The sequence below is a fragment of the Hyla sarda genome, chromosome 12 (genome assembly GCF_029499605.1).
Source record: "Hyla sarda isolate aHylSar1 chromosome 12, aHylSar1.hap1, whole genome shotgun sequence".
NCBI lineage: Eukaryota > Metazoa > Chordata > Amphibia > Anura > Hylidae > Hyla > Hyla sarda.
Genome location: NC_079200.1, coordinates 71,282,363 through 71,299,907, shown reverse-complemented (window position 1 = coordinate 71,299,907; position 17,545 = coordinate 71,282,363). Strand labels below are relative to the sequence as shown.

The 17,545-nt window shown below is 46.0% G+C and overlaps 2 protein-coding genes across 2 annotated transcripts in view; one reads left to right on the top strand and one right to left on the bottom strand.

The window, feature by feature from the left end:
- Positions 1 to 617, bottom strand: part of RAD21L1 (RAD21 cohesin complex component like 1) — a 122,776-nt gene extending 122,159 nt beyond the window's left edge. The window contains exon 1 of the mRNA XM_056548893.1: positions 462 to 617. The gene's annotated coding sequence lies outside the window, so the exon portion shown is untranslated. The remainder of the gene's footprint in view (positions 1 to 461) is intronic.
- Positions 1 to 17,545, top strand: part of TMEM74B (transmembrane protein 74B) — a 64,761-nt gene that overhangs the window by 24,508 nt on the left and 22,708 nt on the right. The window lies entirely within an intron of this gene.

The following is a 17,545-nucleotide window of genomic DNA, read 5'->3' as shown; positions in this document are numbered from 1 at the left end:
ATGAGATGATTGTGAGGTAATACCTGCATCTATGAGATGATTGTGAGGTAATACCTGCATCTATGAGATGATTGTGAGGTAATACCTGCATCTATGAGATGATTGTGAGGTAATACCTGCATCTATGAGATGATTGTGAGGCAATACCTGCATCTATGAGGTGATTGTGAGGCAATACCTGCATCTATGAGATGATTGTGAGGTAATACCTGCATCTATGAGATGATTGTGAGGTAATACCAGTGTTTATAATGTGACTGTGAGGTAATCCTCGTATCGATAAGGTGATTGTGAGATAAATCCCCAAAACAGGATTAGGGGACCAGGAATAGATTAACAGGAGGGTGGGAGAAAGTGGGGACCGCATTTTCAATAATTAACTGGGTGAAAAGAGAGGGGACAGCAGCTGAAGGGTTAACCTATGAGCCTGCAGGGGGAAAGGAGCAGTTCACAGGCCTTACAGTGATTGCTGTCCTTCTGCACCAGGAAGATCTGTCAGCTTCTGGCCGGACAGGGGGGCTCCCGCCATGTCAGGACTGGAGACTTCTTGTCACTGGAGGTGCCAAGGACAAGGAGGCGGCACTGGCTTCCTAAGGCTGCATTCACACCACGTTTTTGCAATACAGTTCCTGTATCAGGTTTTTGATGAAAAACAGATTCCTCAAAACCTGACTAAACTATATCAAAACGTGTGTACAAATTTCAACCCGTATACAGTTAAAAACCGTATATGGATTGAAAAATAATGTCCGGTTGCATCCGTTTTGTAAGAAAAAAAACGTATACATTTTTAACTTTTCACTCCATTTTGAATAAAGTTTCACTGGTTTGATTGAAATTTCAAGAAAAAAAAACTGTTAAGGGTGCGTTCCCACAGGGCGTATACGCAGCGTATTTGACGCTGCGCAAAATGTATGTCAGCAGCGGGAAATACGCTGCGTATCCCTTGCTCACTATACACACAGGGCTTTCCGGCGGCAGCCCTATGTGTGTAGTGAGTTTTGGAGGCGGGGCCGCGCGTCACAGATACGCCGGAATGCGGCTCCGCCTCCAAAACTCACTACACACATAGGGCTGCCGCCGGAAAGCCCTGTGTGTATAGTGAGCAAGGGATACGCAGCGTATTTCCCGCTGCTGACATACATTTTGCGCAGCGTCAAATACGCTGCGTATACGCCCTGTGGGAACGCACCATAAAAGTCAAAAACCGTATGGTGAAAACCGTATGCACATACGGTTCTGTACGGTTTCCATTGACTCCCATGTTAAAAAAAAAAAACGTATACGGTTTAATACAGTTTTTCACCCGGACCAAAAAACGTGGTAGACTACGGTTTTGGGTACGGGGAAAAAAAACTGACAAAACCGTACAGGATGCAAAATGGACACAACCTAATGCATCTTTAGGCTAATGGTTTTCAATGGAGAGTCAATGCATACGGTTTTCACATTTAAAATGTATACGGGAACTGTATTGCAAAAACGTGGTGTGAATGTAGGGGCAGAATGAAGGGCTAAAAGGCAGGGAAAGTATTAAAAAAATTGTAGGAATACTGCATTATTAAGACACGACCCCTAATGTCTGAGGCAACGCCCTTAAGTATAGATTATTCAATAACGGGATTTGTTGACAACTAATCCCATTATTGAATTTTATCGATAGTCGAGTAATCGTTGCAGCTCTAGCAGAGTGTCTCTTTCTTGCGGTCTGGATACGTCTCATGGTGCTGATGTAAGCAGTATGAGTTAGCCTCAGTCTAAAAAGGGAAAATAATTGCTGCAAGAATTGATGATGTCAGCAGAATAATAATCACAGAATTTAATTTTCTGAAAATGTCCTGGAACTAATGTGGTTATAACAGCAGCAGAGCAAACAGCAGCACTCCAGTGATACAGTGAAGAAGGTGATTTTTATTCACACACCCTTCAATACATAAGGTGCAACGTTTCAACCCACACAATGAGGTCTTTTTCAAGCCTCATTATGTGGGTTGAAACGTTGCACCTTATGTATTGACAGACGTGTGAATCACCTTTTTCACTGGATCACTGGAGTGCCGCTGTGTGCTCTTCTGCTGTTAATTGAGTTTGTGGCACCCAGATAGGACTTGAAGTCCCTGCACTGTGCCGCTCATACCTTATTTCTATGGACTAATGTGTGGTTATTTTACTGGTTTATTTATTTAGATGACCAACTAACGTTTTACAATCTGTGGTACTCAAATGGATACATTGTGGTTCAAGCTTATGATTGCCATATGCTGATCCTTACTATTTGGATCCTGTAAAACTTTTGTGACATTGGCCCTCATTTACTATTGCAAATCCGACATGTTTTGTTGGGTTGTGCGCCAGATTCTGTCGCAATGCGCCAGAAATTCTGTCTGCGCCAGATTTTGCGCCAACATTTTTGGCAGAATTGAAATAACCCCGACTAACTCTCCATTTTGCTAAGAAAACCCTAAAAGGGGCGTGGCTGTCAGGAAAGGGGTGTGGTCCCCAAAAAGGAGCGTGTTCCCGACATTTTCACAAAAATCCAACATATTTACTAAGATTTCCACATAAAATGTGGTGGATTTGAGCTGAGGAAAACCAGACAGATCAGAGCAGGTGGAAAAAAAAGCAAAGTGTAGGAAAAGTGGAAAATGTAGGGAAACCTTAGTAAATACCGTGGAAAATAAATTGTAGGGGATTAAAACCCACTGTTACAGTGAGCGCTCCGGTCCCCTCCTCTGGATCGGAGCACTTGCTGCCGCTGACCCAGTCTGCGGCTTCCCTGCGCGTCCCGGTCAGACACGCTGACCGGGAGCGCAGGGTTTCCTCCGCCGGGGATGCGGTTAGTGTGGCGGCCGGTCCCCGCACACACGCCGCATCCCGTGTCTCCTTACCCGCAGTCCCGTCCCCTTGCGCTGCCTCTTCCTCCCGGCTTCATGAAATTTAAAGGTCCAGCCCACCATTGATTGGTGCCAGGCCCTTACTGTCCTATAAAAGTCTCCAGCCCCTTCCTGCCCTCGCCGGATCTTAGTGCCTTGTGCCTCAGAGAAAGCGTTCCCATTATTAAAGTGTTCCCTGCCTGTTGCCGACCCTTGCTCGTGACCTCCGCCTCTGAACCTGTGCTGCCTGCCTAGACCTGTTGCTAGTGACTACCGCTTCTGAACCTGTGCTGCCAGCCCTGACCTTTGTTATGTCTGACTACACTTCTGTCCGTTCCTCCTGTACCGCACCTATCTCAGCAACCAGAGGGGTTAAGTCTCTATCTGGTGGAATGACCTGGGGGCTACCTGCCGCAGCAAGACCATCCCGCTTTGCGGCGGGCTCTGGTGAAGACCAGTAGCTCCTTAGATTCCGTTCCCTGGGTACGGCCCACGCCATCACTCCTCTGGTCCAGTGGATCCACCTCCAGTCACCTGTCCGGACCGTTGCAGTAAGATCCGGCCATGGGTCCCGCTGAGGTACCTCTTCCTAGCCTTGCGGATCTCACTACCGTAGTGGCTCAGCAGACACAGCAGATCACCCAGCAATGTCAACAGCTGGCCCAGTTGACCGCCATGGTTCAGCAGCTCCTGCCTGTCCAGCAACAGCCATCTCCTCCACCTATGCCGGCTGCTCCGCCTCAGCCAGCAGCCGTCTCCTCTTCCAGAATCCACCTTTCCCTGCCTGACAAGTATGGCGAAGATCTGAAGCAGTGCCGTGGGTTCCTGTCGCAGTGCTCACTCCACCTTGAATTAATGGCCGACCAGTTTCCATCTGAACGTGCCAAGGTGGCCTTCATTCTCAGTCTGTTAACCGGGAAGGCCCTGGTCTGGGCTACACCTTTGTGGGACCGCTCTGATCCAGCCACTACCTCCGTCCAGAATTTTTGCCAAGAGTTCCGCAGCGTATTCGAGGAACCTGCCCGGGTGTCCTCTGCTGAGACTGCTTTGCTGAACCTGACCCAAGGAGGTTCTACTGTGGGTGATTACGCCATCCAATTCCGCACCCTTGCCTCCGAGTTGAATTGGAATGATGATGCTCTATGTGCCACGTTTAAGAAGGGACTATGCAGTGAAATCAAGGACGTCCTGGCGGCACGTGAGATGCCAACTACCCTTAGTGAGCTTATACTGCTGGCCACTAGGATTGACAAGCGTTTCCTGGAGAGAAAAGAGGAACTGCAGCAAGTAAAGGAGAAAGCTTGTCCAAGACGCTATCCTCAGCTGGCTCTGGTTTTTCAGTGTCCACCGCAACCCTTCTCTGGGCTTCCCGCCGTGGAGGCCATGCAGGTGGATCGGTCTCGCTTGACCACCCAAGAACGGAGTCGTCGAAGAAATGATAATCTGTGTCTGTACTGCGCCAGTACCGAGCACTTCAATAAAGATTGTCCTCTCCGTCCTCCGCGTTCGGGAAACGCATGCACCTAGTGAACGTGGGAGAGGCATTGCTAGGTGTGGATTCCTCGTCTCCACGTCTTACATTATCTGTACAGCTCACTGTGCCTGCCAAGTCTACCTTCACTGCTACCGCCTTCCTGGATTTTGGATCTGCCGACAACTTCATCCATGCCTCTCTGGTTGATAAGTTCCAGATTCCTGTGGTCCATTTGCCCAAGCAACTCTTCATTTCTACCGTCAATGGTGAGAGACTTTCTGCCACTGTGCAGTACCGCACTTTGCCTTTACAGATGAACATCGGGTTTTCGCATACAGAGACTTTGGACTTCTTGGTTCTTCCATACTGCTCCTCTGAACTCCTCTTGGGCTTGCCATGGCTTCAGCATCACTGTCCCATCCTGGATTGGTCCTCCGGAGAGATCCTGAAGTGGGGTTCCTCTTGTTCTGGCCGTTGTCTCAAGTCTGTTTTTGTCAAGCAACACCCCGCTGTTCCTCCGCCACCTGGTCTTCCGGAGCCTTACCACTGCTTCGCTGATGTTTTTTGCAAGAAACAAGCCGAAGTTCTTCCACCTCATAGACCCTACGATTGTCCTAGCAACTCCACCCCGAGGTAGAATCTACCCACTCTCACCACCAGAGACTCTCGCCATGTCGGAGTACATTCGTGAAAATCTACATAGAGGTTTTATAAGAAAATCCTCCTCTCCTGCTGGGGCTGGTTTTTTCTTTGTTTCCAAAAAGGACGGCTCCCTCCATCCTTGCATTGACTACAGAGGACTAAACAAGATTACGGTCAAGAATAGTTACCCTCTCCCCTTGATCTCCGAGCTATTTGACCGTCTCCGAGGGGCTAGGATCTTCACCAAATTGGATCTGCGAGGAGCTTATAACCTGATCCGAATCCGTGAGGGGGACGAGTGGAAGACCGCTTTCAACACACGGGATGGCCATTTTGAATACCTAGTGATGCCATTCGGTCTTTGTAACGCGCCAGCTGTGTTTCAGGAATTTTTCAATGACATTTTTAGTGACTTGCTCTACACCTGCGTGGTTGTATACCTTGATGACATCCTCATCTTCTCCACCAACCTGGACCAACATCGGGTCCATGTCCATCTTGTTCTTTCGCGCCTAAGAAAGAATCGACTGTATGCGAAGATCGAGAAGTGCCTGTTCGAACGGCCCAGCTTGCCCTTCCTAGGGTACGTAATTTCAGCCCGGGGTCTACAGATGGACTCAGTCAAGCTCTCAGCGGTACTGGACTGGCCACGCCCCTCTGGACTCCGTGCCATTCAAAGATTTTTGGGTTTTGCCAATTATTATAGGCAATTAATTCCCCATTACTCCACTCTGGTGTCCCCCATAGTAGCTTTGACCAAGAAAGGGGCTAATCCTAAATCATGGCCTTCTCAAGCTGAAGAGGCTTTCCAGTCTTTGAAAGCCTCTTTTGCCACAGCACCTGTACTCTCCAGACCTGACCCCACTAAGCCTTTTTCCCTGGAAGTGGATGCCTCCTCTGTGGGAGCCGGAGCCGTACTCACCCAAAAGTCACCTAGGGGCAAGACTCTCACTTGCGGCTTCTACTCCAAGACCTTCACTCCCGCTGAGAGAAACTATTCTATTGGTGACAGGGAACTTTTGGCCATAAAATTTGCACTCGAGGAGTGGAGGCATCTTCTCGATGGCTCCATCCACCCTGTGTGTATTTTCACGGACCACAAGAACCTTGACTACCTCCAATCCGCTCAAAGGCTGAATCCACGTCAGGTTCGCTGGTCGTTGTTCTTTGATCGCTTTAATTTTCGGATTCATTTTCGTCCAGCGAGCAAGAATATCAGGGCGGACGCCCTTTCCTGCTCTTCCGATGTGGTGGGCGACGAAACTACTCCCCAACATATAATTCCGCCTGAGCGCATAATTGCCGTTGCTCCTCTGGATCTGCGCTCTCTCCCTCCAGGCAAGTCCTATGTGTCTCCACAGCAGCGGCTACATGTCCTCAAGTGGGGCCATGCCTCTTTATTTGCAGGTCATCCTGGGGTACAGAAGTCTCTCCAGCTTATCTCCCAAAGATACTGGTGGCCTACTATGGAAAAAGATGTCTCGGACTATGTCCAAGCCTGTATGATTTGTGCTCGGGACAAGTCACCTCGCCTGAAGCCGGCTGGTTTTCTCTTGCCCCTCCCTATTCCTGAGACTCCGTGGTCTCATATCGCCATGGACTTTGTTACCGACCTTCCCTCCTCCAACGGAATGACGGTCATTTGGGTCGTAGTAGATCGCTTCTCGAACATGGCCCACTTTGTACATCTGCCTGGTCTTCAGTCTGCGCCAGTGTTGGCCAAACAGTTTTTCCAACACATCTTCCGCCTCCATGGTCTCCCCAAGCACATTGTCTCTGACCGAGGGGTACAGTTTGTTTCTAAATTTTGGAGGGCGCTATGCGGTCAGCTCGGGGTCAAGTTGGACTTCTCATCTTCCCATCACCCTCAGTCCAATGGCCAAGTGGAACGGGTGAATCAAATTTTGGGAGAATATCTACGCCACTTTGTCTCCTCACGCCACAATGACTGGTTCGATCTGCTTCCCTGGGCAGAATTTTCCTATAATTACAAGCACTCCTCTGCCTCTAACAAGACTTCATTTTTTGCAGTCTTTGGTCGCCATCCTCTTCCACCGCTGCCGCTCACTTCCCCTTCTCCCTTACCTGCAGTTGACGACCTTGTCCGGGATTTCTCTTCTGTCTGGCGAGAGACTCGCACCGCTCTCCTCAAAGCCTCTGCCCACATGAAGTCTCAGGCGGACAAGAAACGCAGAGCTCCTAGAGTTTTTCCCCGGTGACAAGGTGTGGCTCTCCTCCAAATATATACGTTTTAGGGTCCCAAGCTACAAGTTGGGTCCCCGCTAGACCCTATAGAATCAAGAAGCAAATCAATCTGGTGTCCTGCCAACTCCATCTCCCTCCCTGCCTCAGGATTCCCAACTCCTTCCATGTCTCCCTCCTGAAGCCTGCCATTTTTAATCGCTTCTCCCCCAAGGTCTCTACTCCTACCCCTGTGTGCGGATGTGTTCTCTGTCAAGGAAATTTTGGCGTCCAAGCTCATCCGGGGAAGAAGATTTTTTTTGGTCGACTGGGAGGGCTGCGGTCCTGAGGAGAGATCTTGGGAGCCTGAGGAGAACACCGTGGACCCAGCTTTCTTGGTTCCAAAAGGAGGGGGAGACCTAAGGGGGGGGGGGTACTGTTACAGTGAGTGCTCCGGTCCCCTCCTCTGGATCGGAGTGCTCGCTGCCTCTGCCCCAGTCTGCGGCTTTCCTGCGCGTCCTGGTCAGACACGCTGACCGGGAGCGCAGGGTTTCCTCTGTCGGAGATGCGGATAGTGTGGCGGCCGGTCCCCACACACACGCCACATCCCATGTCTCCTTACCCGCAGTCCCGTCCCCTTGCGCTGCCTCTTCCTCCCGGCGCGCGCGGCCCCGCTCCTTATGGCGTGCGCGCCGGCTTCATGAAATTTAAAGGGCCAGCGCACCATTGATTGGTGCCAGGCCCTTACTGTCCTATAAAAGTCTCCAGCCCCTTCCTGCCCTCGCCGGATCTTAGTGCCTCAGAGAAAGGGTTCCCATTATTAAAGTGTTCCCTGCCTGTTGCCGACCCTTGCCCGTGACCTCCGCCTCTGAACCTGTGCTGCCTGCCTAGACCTGTTGCTAGTGACTACTGCTTCTGAACCTGTGCCGCCAGCCCTGACCTTTGCTACGTCTGACTACGCTTCTGTCCGTTCCTCCTGTACCGCGCCTATCTCAGCAACCAGAGGGGTTGAGTCGCTATCTGGTGGAACGACCTGGGGGCTACCTGCCGCAGCAAGACCATCCCGCTTTGCGGCGGGCTCTGGTGAAGACCAGTAGCTCCTTAGATTCCGTTTCCTGGGTACGGTCCACGCCATTACTCCTCTGGTCCAGTGGATCCACCTCCAGTCACCTGTCCGGACCGTTACACCCACAAAGAAACCTACATTTCACTCTTAGTAAATGAGGGCCATTGAGCTACCAGTAAATATTCACCAATGGACTAGATATTTGTCCTGAATTTTTATTTTTTTTTACATATCTGAACAAACAGAGGGTAGGAGGTTCACGTTTACAAAATGTGAAAATAAGCTCCACCCTAGTACATATTTCATAAGAATAAGAATCCTCAGTTATTGTATGTATTACTTAGCCTAACTTAATCTCACTGGTGATCATATGTGTGTAATGGTCCAAAAGAGTACTTGTAAAATAGAAAATCTTATATTTTTATTGTCAACAGTGAGAACAATGAACACAACTCTAGAGGTGTAAATAGGTATACATGGGTTGGTGGTAATTGACACATTGGTGTCACTGTAAGGCTAGGTTTCCACTTGGTTTTTTTCTGGCAGTTTTTGGAAAACTGCCACTGCAGTTTTTGAGCCAAATTCAGAAGTGGATCCATAAGGGAGGAGAAGTGTAAGTCCTTCCTTCATATGTCCTATTCCTTTTGAATACATTTCTGGCTTTGGCTCAAAAACTGCAGTGGCAGTTTTCCAAAAACTGCCAGAAAAAAAACCAAGTGGAAACCTAGCCTAAGGCCCCTTTCACACTGCCGTTGCTCCTCGTTGAGAACGGCCGTTAAAGTATTTTTTTTTTCCGATGACTAACGGCCGTTCTCGTGTCGGGGAGCAACTGGCAACAATATGTCCCTGCGGCTCCCATTTACTATTATTGGGGCCGCCGGGCACAGTTATTTTTTGACGGGAATAGCGGGAGAAAGACAGCAGAAGCAGTAATCTTTCTCCCACTATTTCCCCAGGCTCTCCGATAGCCATCGCACTGCTGTGTGAAGGAAGCCTAAGGCTATGTTCACATGTCGGAATGTACACTTGGAGAATCTCCGTGCGGACATTACAGACACTGCAGGGACCGCACAGGAATGCACCGTCTCATAGACGGCTAAGCATTCTGTGCAGACTCCGCACAAAGAATGAACATGTTCATTCTTTGTGCAGACACGGAAAATGGAATTTCCTGGCATCATGTGCACAGAGCAACAGAATCCCGTTGAATTCAATGGGACTCTGCTGCAGTGGAATCTTCGTGCGGGATTCCACATAGGAATCCAGCACGGAAATTCCGACGTGTAAACATGGCCTAAGGCTATGTTTACACAGCAGAATTTTTGCATGGATTTCCACATTGAATTCTGCATGGAAATTCTGCATGTGTTTATAGCCTATTAACCTTAATGGGATTCCGCAGCCCCATTCACATTGCAGTATTTTCGCTGCAGACCTTCCGCAGCTAAAATTCCACGTTCCACAAAAATATAACCTGTCTCTCATTGTTGTGGAATTCAGCTACGGGAGCCCATTGAAGTCATTTTCCACTCATTTTGTGTGGAATTTGCACAGATTCCACACAAAATTTTACTTTTGTAATGAAAAAAAGCACTTTTTGTCTGTGCACTGTGTATTCATGCAGAATTCATACAGAAATTCTGTATATGATTGAAAGGTTCCTGGCTGAATTAATACGGCCACGGAATTCACGCATCTATGCAGAATTTCTGGTGCCTGCACATAGCCTAAAAATGTGGCTCCTTTTTGCAGACAACAGGCAACCAGACTCTGAGGCCAATAGATTAGGTGTCAACAGAGAGCACTGTGTCAGACAGGATAGGAGATAAGTGCCAGATTGGGGGGGGGTTCAGACCCCTGGGATGCCCCACGATCTCTTGTACAGGACCCTGACTCTCCTCCTAAATGAAGCATGTCAACTACCGCATTAAGCAGCCTACACACACCCTCCATGCATCTGTATGGCAGAGCCGGAGATTCCCGAGTGCAGCACTCTGGCTCTCCTATAAAGATGCATGGAGGGGGAGTGTGGGCTGCTTCATGCGGTAGTAAACATGCCCCATTCAGGAAAAGAACCTGGGTCCCGTACAGGAGATTGCAGGGGATCCCAGAGGTCAGACACTCCGCGATCCGACACCTATGCCCTATCCTTAGGATAGAGGATAATTTTTTATATCCCAGATTACTGCTTCAACGCTAAAAATGTCCCTTATTCTGTACGTCAATATTAGTACAATAATACCTAATAAGGATACGTTCACATGGGTGGATTACCTGTAGAATTACCTGTCATATTTGCTGTGGGAAATCCGCAGCAGATTTTACTACCATTGACTTCAATGGGTCAGCAGACCATTTGCAATAGAGGTAGATTTTCCTTCTGAACCATTTTAACGGTAGCAAAATCTGCAGGTAATCCACCCGTGTGAATTTACCCTAATGGTACGTTCAAATGGGCGGATTACCTGTGGAATTTGCACAGCTTATTTGCTGCGGAAAGTCTGCAGTGGACTTTACTACCTTTGACTTCAATGGGTTCGAAGGAAAATCTGCAAATTTGCCTCTATTGCGGATTTTCTGCTGACCCATTTAAGTCAATGGTAGCAAAATCCGGTATGGATTTTCTGCAGCAAGTATGCTGCGTAAATTCTGCAGGTAATCTGCCCATGTGAACATACCCTTAGGGTATGTTCACATGGGCGGATTACCTGCGTAATTCCTGCAGTGTATTTGCTGAGGAAAATCTGCAGCAGATTTTGCTACCATTGGCTTCAATGGGTCAGCAGAAAATCTGCAATAGAGGCAGATTTTCCTTCTGACCCATTTAAGTCAATGGTAGCAAAATCCACTGCAAATTTTTCGCAGCAAATACGCTGCGGAAATTCTGCTGGTAATCTGCTCGTGTGAATGTACCCTTAGGGTGCACTCACATGTGCATATTTTTACTGCAGATTTTCCTGCCCATTGACTTCAATGAGTAGCAAAATCTGCTACAGCAAATCTGCAGCAGAAAATATGCACATGTGAACTGACCCGAATTGAAACCCGATGCGATCAATCCCTCAGCCCCTATACTACTACCCCCAACATAGAACAGACTCTGTTCCATGATGGGAGCAGTAGTACCATCACTACAGTAGTCTCCCCAGTCGCCCGCAGACTCCCAAAGCCGGGGAACTACTACTCCCATCATGGAAACAAGCCTGTTCCATGATGGGAGTAGTAGCACCTCCAGCTGTGGGGGTCTTTGGGTGACTGGAAAAAAAGAGTTTATTAAACTAAACAGTGATAGTTGGTGCGGATTTCGCATGAGATCTGCATGACCAGACTTCTATTTTTCCAGATCGCGAAAAACAGCATTTCAGCAGCGAAATTCTGCATGCGGAAATTCTGCTGTGTGAGTGCGGAATCCCATTCAGTTAATAGGCAATAAATTCACGTGGAATTCTGTGCAAAAAAGTCTGGTTTCTGCTTCCTACATGCCACAAAAACTTCCCTAACCAAAGTCACGAAGGATCTCCTGATCTAATGTTAGTTTTTCTCTTTTGATTGTTCTAGACCTCTCTGCGGTGTTTGACACTGTAGATTGTCAACTCCTCTTCAGTCGTCTCTGCTCCATTGGTCTTAAAGGGGTACTCTGGTGGAAAACTATGGTTTATTTTTCATTAAACTGGTGCCAGAAAGTTAAACAGATTTGTAAATTACTTAAAAAATCTTAATTCTTCCAGTACTTATCAGCTGCTGTATGCTCCAAAGGAAGTTGTATTTCTTTTTGGAATTCTCTTCAGTCTTACCACAGTGCGCTCTGCTGACACCTCTGTCCTTATCAGGAACTGTCCAGAACAGGAGAGGTTTGCTTTAGGGATTTGCTTGTACTCTGGACAGTTCCTGATACGGACAGAGGTGTCAGCAGAGAGCAATGTGGTGAGACACAAAAGAAATACAACTTCCTGTGGAGCATACAGCAGTTGATAAGTACTGGAAGGATACAATTTTTTAAATAAAAGTAACTTACAAATGTTTAACTTTCTGGCACCAGTTGATTTAAGGACTCTGCTTTCTCCTGGTTTCCTTCCTGCCTTTCTAACCGCTTCGTCCGTGTATTATTCTCTGGCTCTACTACTTCTCCTCTTGCGGTTAGGGTTCCTCAGGGATCACTTCTGGGCCCTATAGATTTGGTTTTCTTTACAATCTCTATGTTGATAACACTCAATTTTATCACAAGACAAGAGACTCCTATTATATAAATTACTTTCTTTTTACTACTACAGCAGCAACCAATCATGTTACAGGAAAAGAGAAAAAAAATAATGAATATGCAAATGAGGTATAGAAAGGCAGCATGTGGCATAGTCCATAAAACATCTGGACCCAACTGTAATATCCTCTTTCTTGTTGCTGCCAGTGGCAACTACAGATAAGAAAAATTTATGTCTCTGTATATTTATATAATGCTTTAATCTTATATATAATTGTTTTCATATATTTTTTTTATAATCTGGATATATCCTTATATATTATATATATGTATATATAATTTTGTTCATTTGTCATTTTTCTTATTCTCCGTTCATTATGGCTTTATATAGCTTATTTTCCTCCCTTCTATTGCTTCTGCCGCATTAATTCTTATATATATTGTTTCCCCATCGCTTCCCCTATCTTATACATTGTTATACATATTCCAATCTCCCATATTCCCTCATAATCCCATATTCCCACATTTGCATATATAAAACTTTTAGATAATTTTTGATAATTTTTTTTTCTAAATGTGACAAAAAATTAGCATTTTTGGATTTTCTTTATTTTTTTACGTTTACGCCATTCACCGTACAGGATCATTAACATTATATTTTGATACTTCGGACATTTACGCATGCGGCGATACCAAATATGTTTATAAAATTGGGGGGAAAAATGGGGGAAAATGGGAAAACTGACAATTTAAATTTTTATTGGGGGAGGGGATTTTTCTACTTTTTTTTTTTTTTTTTACACTTTTTATGTCCCCACAGGGGACTATCTATAGCAATCATTTGATTGCTAATACTGTTCAGTGCTATGCATAGGACAAAGCACCGATCAGTATTATCGGTGATCTTCTGCTCTGGTCTGCTCGATCTCAGACCAGAGCAGAAGACCCCGGGAAACGGCCGGAGCCAGGTGAGGGGGACCTCCGGCCGCCATGTTGGATGATCGGATCGCTGCGGCAGTGCTGCGGGCGATCCAATGATCCATTCAAAGTACCGCGCTGCCGCAGATACCATGATCTGTATTGATCACGGCATCTGAGGGGTTAATGGCGGACATCCGCGCAATCGCGTATGTTGGCCATTACCAGCGGGTCCCCGGCTGCTGCTAGCAACTGGAACCTGCCGTGTATGACGCGAGCACCGTTCCGATGCTTGCGGCCATACAAGCTACTTGATATTTTAGGTCACATTACAAAGATATTAGACATGACTGAAGAGTCCATTTCTTCTGAAACTCCTTTAGACATACAGGTCCTTAGGGGATGGGCCGAAAGAGCTGCCTGTTTATTAGGCAACACTAACGCAGCTCTCAATTGTGAATGCAGACAGTTTGTTCTGCTCAGACTTGAACCTTAATTGGTCAATCTAGCACAATCTGAGCCCTCCACCTCCACAGAGGGATTTTTATTTGGAGACTCTTTTGTCAAAGAGCTCAATAAGTATGTTAATTTGTTTTCTTCTTTGGAGAAAGCACAGACCTCCATGAAGAAAGTCTTCAACCCCAAGGTTTTCCCCAAGGCCGGGAGAGGCAGGAGTCGCTTTCCCGGCTGCCAATTTGTGGATCGCAGATCCTATCGCGGCTCCTCATCTTATGATCGCACCACACAACCTCCTACCTTCCAACAACCAACACTCTTCTTTCCACCCAGAGGTCGCCCTTGGAGGGCCAGAGGTCAACGAGGTTACCCCAGATCTCGACCTTCTTCAGGTAAGTCTTTTCTTTCATCTAGAATCTCAATTTCCTCTATGAGGCAGACTTATCCATTTTTTCCAAAATTGGTCTATTCTAACATCAGATTCTTTGGTGCTAAGCACAATCACAGATATCAGATAGAGTTTTATAATCTTCCAATTCAATGGGAGATGTCTCATCCCATACATTTTTCCAACCAAGACAAGGATCTAATTGCACTGTAAATCAAGGAACTATGTTCCAAAAGTGCTATCACTCATATACCTTTTCACAAAAGAAAGACGGAGGTCATCGCCCTGTAATCAATTTAAGACATCAAGATTGGTTAGTCAAAATAGACTTAAAAGATGCCTATCTCACGGTGCCTATGCACCTCGAATCTCAACCTTATCTCCAATTTATATGGGGCAACACAAAATGGCAATTTTTAAGCCTTCCCTTTGGTCTATCTTCCGCCCCTTGGTGCTTCACAAAATTATTAAAACCAGTTGTTTTCCACCTTCGAAGTCGAGGTGTCCGTCTAATTATTTATCTGGACGACATCCTCATCATGGCGGATTCTTGGTCTCTCATCCACCAACACATGCAATGGACATTGTCTCTCCTTACCAATTTGGGGTTTGTAATCAATTACAAAAAATCCATACTGACCCCTTCTCGGGAAGTAACATTTCTGGGTTTCATGGTCAACACTCAATCGGCCATCTTAAGTCTTCCTTCAAGAAAGTTAAAAACCATTCGCAAAGAAATCCGATCTGTTTTGAACAAATCTCTCATCTATCTGAGGACCAGAATAGTCGGCCTCTTGTCTGCTTCCATTCAAGCCATCTTTCCCGCTCCCCTGCATTACAGGGCTCTTCAACGTCTGAAAGCCTTACATTTACGGAATGGTCTAGGGTATTCGGACGAAGTGACTTTAAACTCAGAAGCCAGACAAGAACTCCTTTGGTGGTTGGATCACATTCAGGCTGGGAATGGAAAAATGATTTTCAATTCCATGCCAGACCTCATCATAGAATTAGATGCCAGCCTCCTTGGATGGGGCGCCAGATGCGGCTCTTCTTCCACAGGAGGCAAATGGTCCAGAGAAGAATCTCATCTCCACATCAATTGTTTGCAATTGCTAGCAGCCTCCTTTCGCTCTGAAGAGTTTTGCGAAGGACAAGTCTCATAGCTGCATTCTATTGAAGATGGACAATATTTCGGCAGTCCAATATGTGAACCATCTTGGAGGCACAAAATCCAAACTTTTAACAGAAATTGCAAAGAATTTCTGGCACTTCTGCCTAGACAAGGATATCAATCTCAAAGCAGAATACCTGCCCGGAATTTCCAATTCAGTAGCAGATTGGAATTCCCGCTATCTTGCCGATTCGAGCGATTGGATGTTACATCGAGAGATCTTTCAGAAAATCGATCTTCTTTGGGGACCATTATACCTAGATCTTTTCACATCACGCCTGAATCATCAAATATCTAGATTTTTCAGCTGGCGTCCGGATCCAGATGCACTGGGCACGGATGCTCTTCTTCATACATGGCCTCCAAACCTGCTCTATGCTTTCCCTCTCTTCACTCTCATTACGAGAGTCCTTCTACATACGAGCTCAAAAATCCACATTGATACTAATAACACCATGGTGGCCAACCCAGACACGGTTTCCTCACATTCTGAGTATGACGATCGATTTTCCCAGGATTCTCCCATCCTCTCCTTCCACTCTCCTCAACCCATTGGGATTTCCCCATCCTCTCATTCAATCGGGACACCTCTCTCTAGTTTCATGGTGCATATCTGGTCGACAAGATCTGATTTTACACTTTCACAATTTGCTCAAAACATTTTATCAGAAGCCTGGGCTCCAGGTACAAGGAAAGCTTATCTTTCCGCATGGAAATTCTGGTGTCATTGGTGCTTGGAACGGGATTTGGATCCAGTATATGCACCTTTAAATCATATTTGAAATTTTTTATCAGATTCCTTTGATTCAAGAAAGGCCTACCGCACGATCAATGTTTATAGTTCAGCCATTTCCTTTTATCACGAACCACTTAATTCTTTACCTATAGGCAAACATCCTCTTATATGTAAATAGCTTTGTGGTATTCGTTTTAAACGTCCCCCTACTCCCAAATATCATTTTACCTCGGATGTTCATATTCTTATCGAATTGTTATCTTCTTGGCCAGATAATGATTTTCTATCTTTAAAAGTTTTACCCAATAACCCCTTAAGGACCGGGGGTTTTTCCGTTTTTGCATTTTCGTTTTTTGCTCCTTGCCTTTAAAAAAATCATAACTCTTTCAAATTTGCACCTAAAAATCCATATGATGGCTTATTTTTTGCGCCACCAATTCTATTTTGTAATGACGTCAGTCATTTTGCCCAAAAATCTACGGTGAAGCGGAAAAAAAAAATCATTGTGCGACAAAATTGAAAAAAAAACGCTGTTTTGTAAGTTTGGGGGCTTCCGTTTCTACGTAGTACATTTTTCGGTAAAAATGACACCTGATATGTATTCTGTAGGTCCATACAATTAAAATGATACCCTACTTATATAGGTTTGATTTTGTCGGACTTCTGGAAAAAATCATAACTACATGCAGGAAAATTAATACGTTTAAAATTGTCATCTTCTGACCCCTATAACTTTTTTAATTTTCTGTGTATGGGGCGGTATGAGGGCTCATTTTTTGCGCCGTGATCTGAAGTTTTTAACGGTACCATGTTTGCATTGATAGGACTTATTGATCGCTTTTTATTCATTTTTAAATGATATAAAAAGTGACCAAAAATACACTATTTTGGACTTTGGAATTTTTTTGCGCGCACGCCATTGACCGAGCGGTTTAATTAATGATATATTTTTATAACTCGGACATTTACGCACGCGGTGATACCATATATTTTTATTTTTATTTACACTGTGTTTTTTTTTTTATTGGAAAAGGGGGGTGATTCAAACTTTTAATAGGGGAGGAGTTAAATGATCTTTATTTACTTTTTTTTTCCACTTTTTTTTGCAGTGTTATAGGTCCCATAGGGACCTATAACACTGCACACACTGATCTTCTATGTTGATCACTGGTTTCTCATAAGAAACCAGTGATCAACGATTCTGCCGCATGACTGCTCATGCCTGGATCTCAGGCACTGAGCAGTCATTCGGCGATCGGACAGCGAGGAGGCAGGAAGGGGCCCTCCCGCTGTCCTGTCAGCTGTTCGGGATGCCGCGATTAGCCGCGGCTATCCCGAACAGCCCGACTGAGCTAGCCGGGAACTTTCACTTTCACTTTTAGCCGCGCGGCTCAGCTCTGAGCGCGCAGCTAAAGGGTTAATAGCGCGCGGCGCCGCGATCG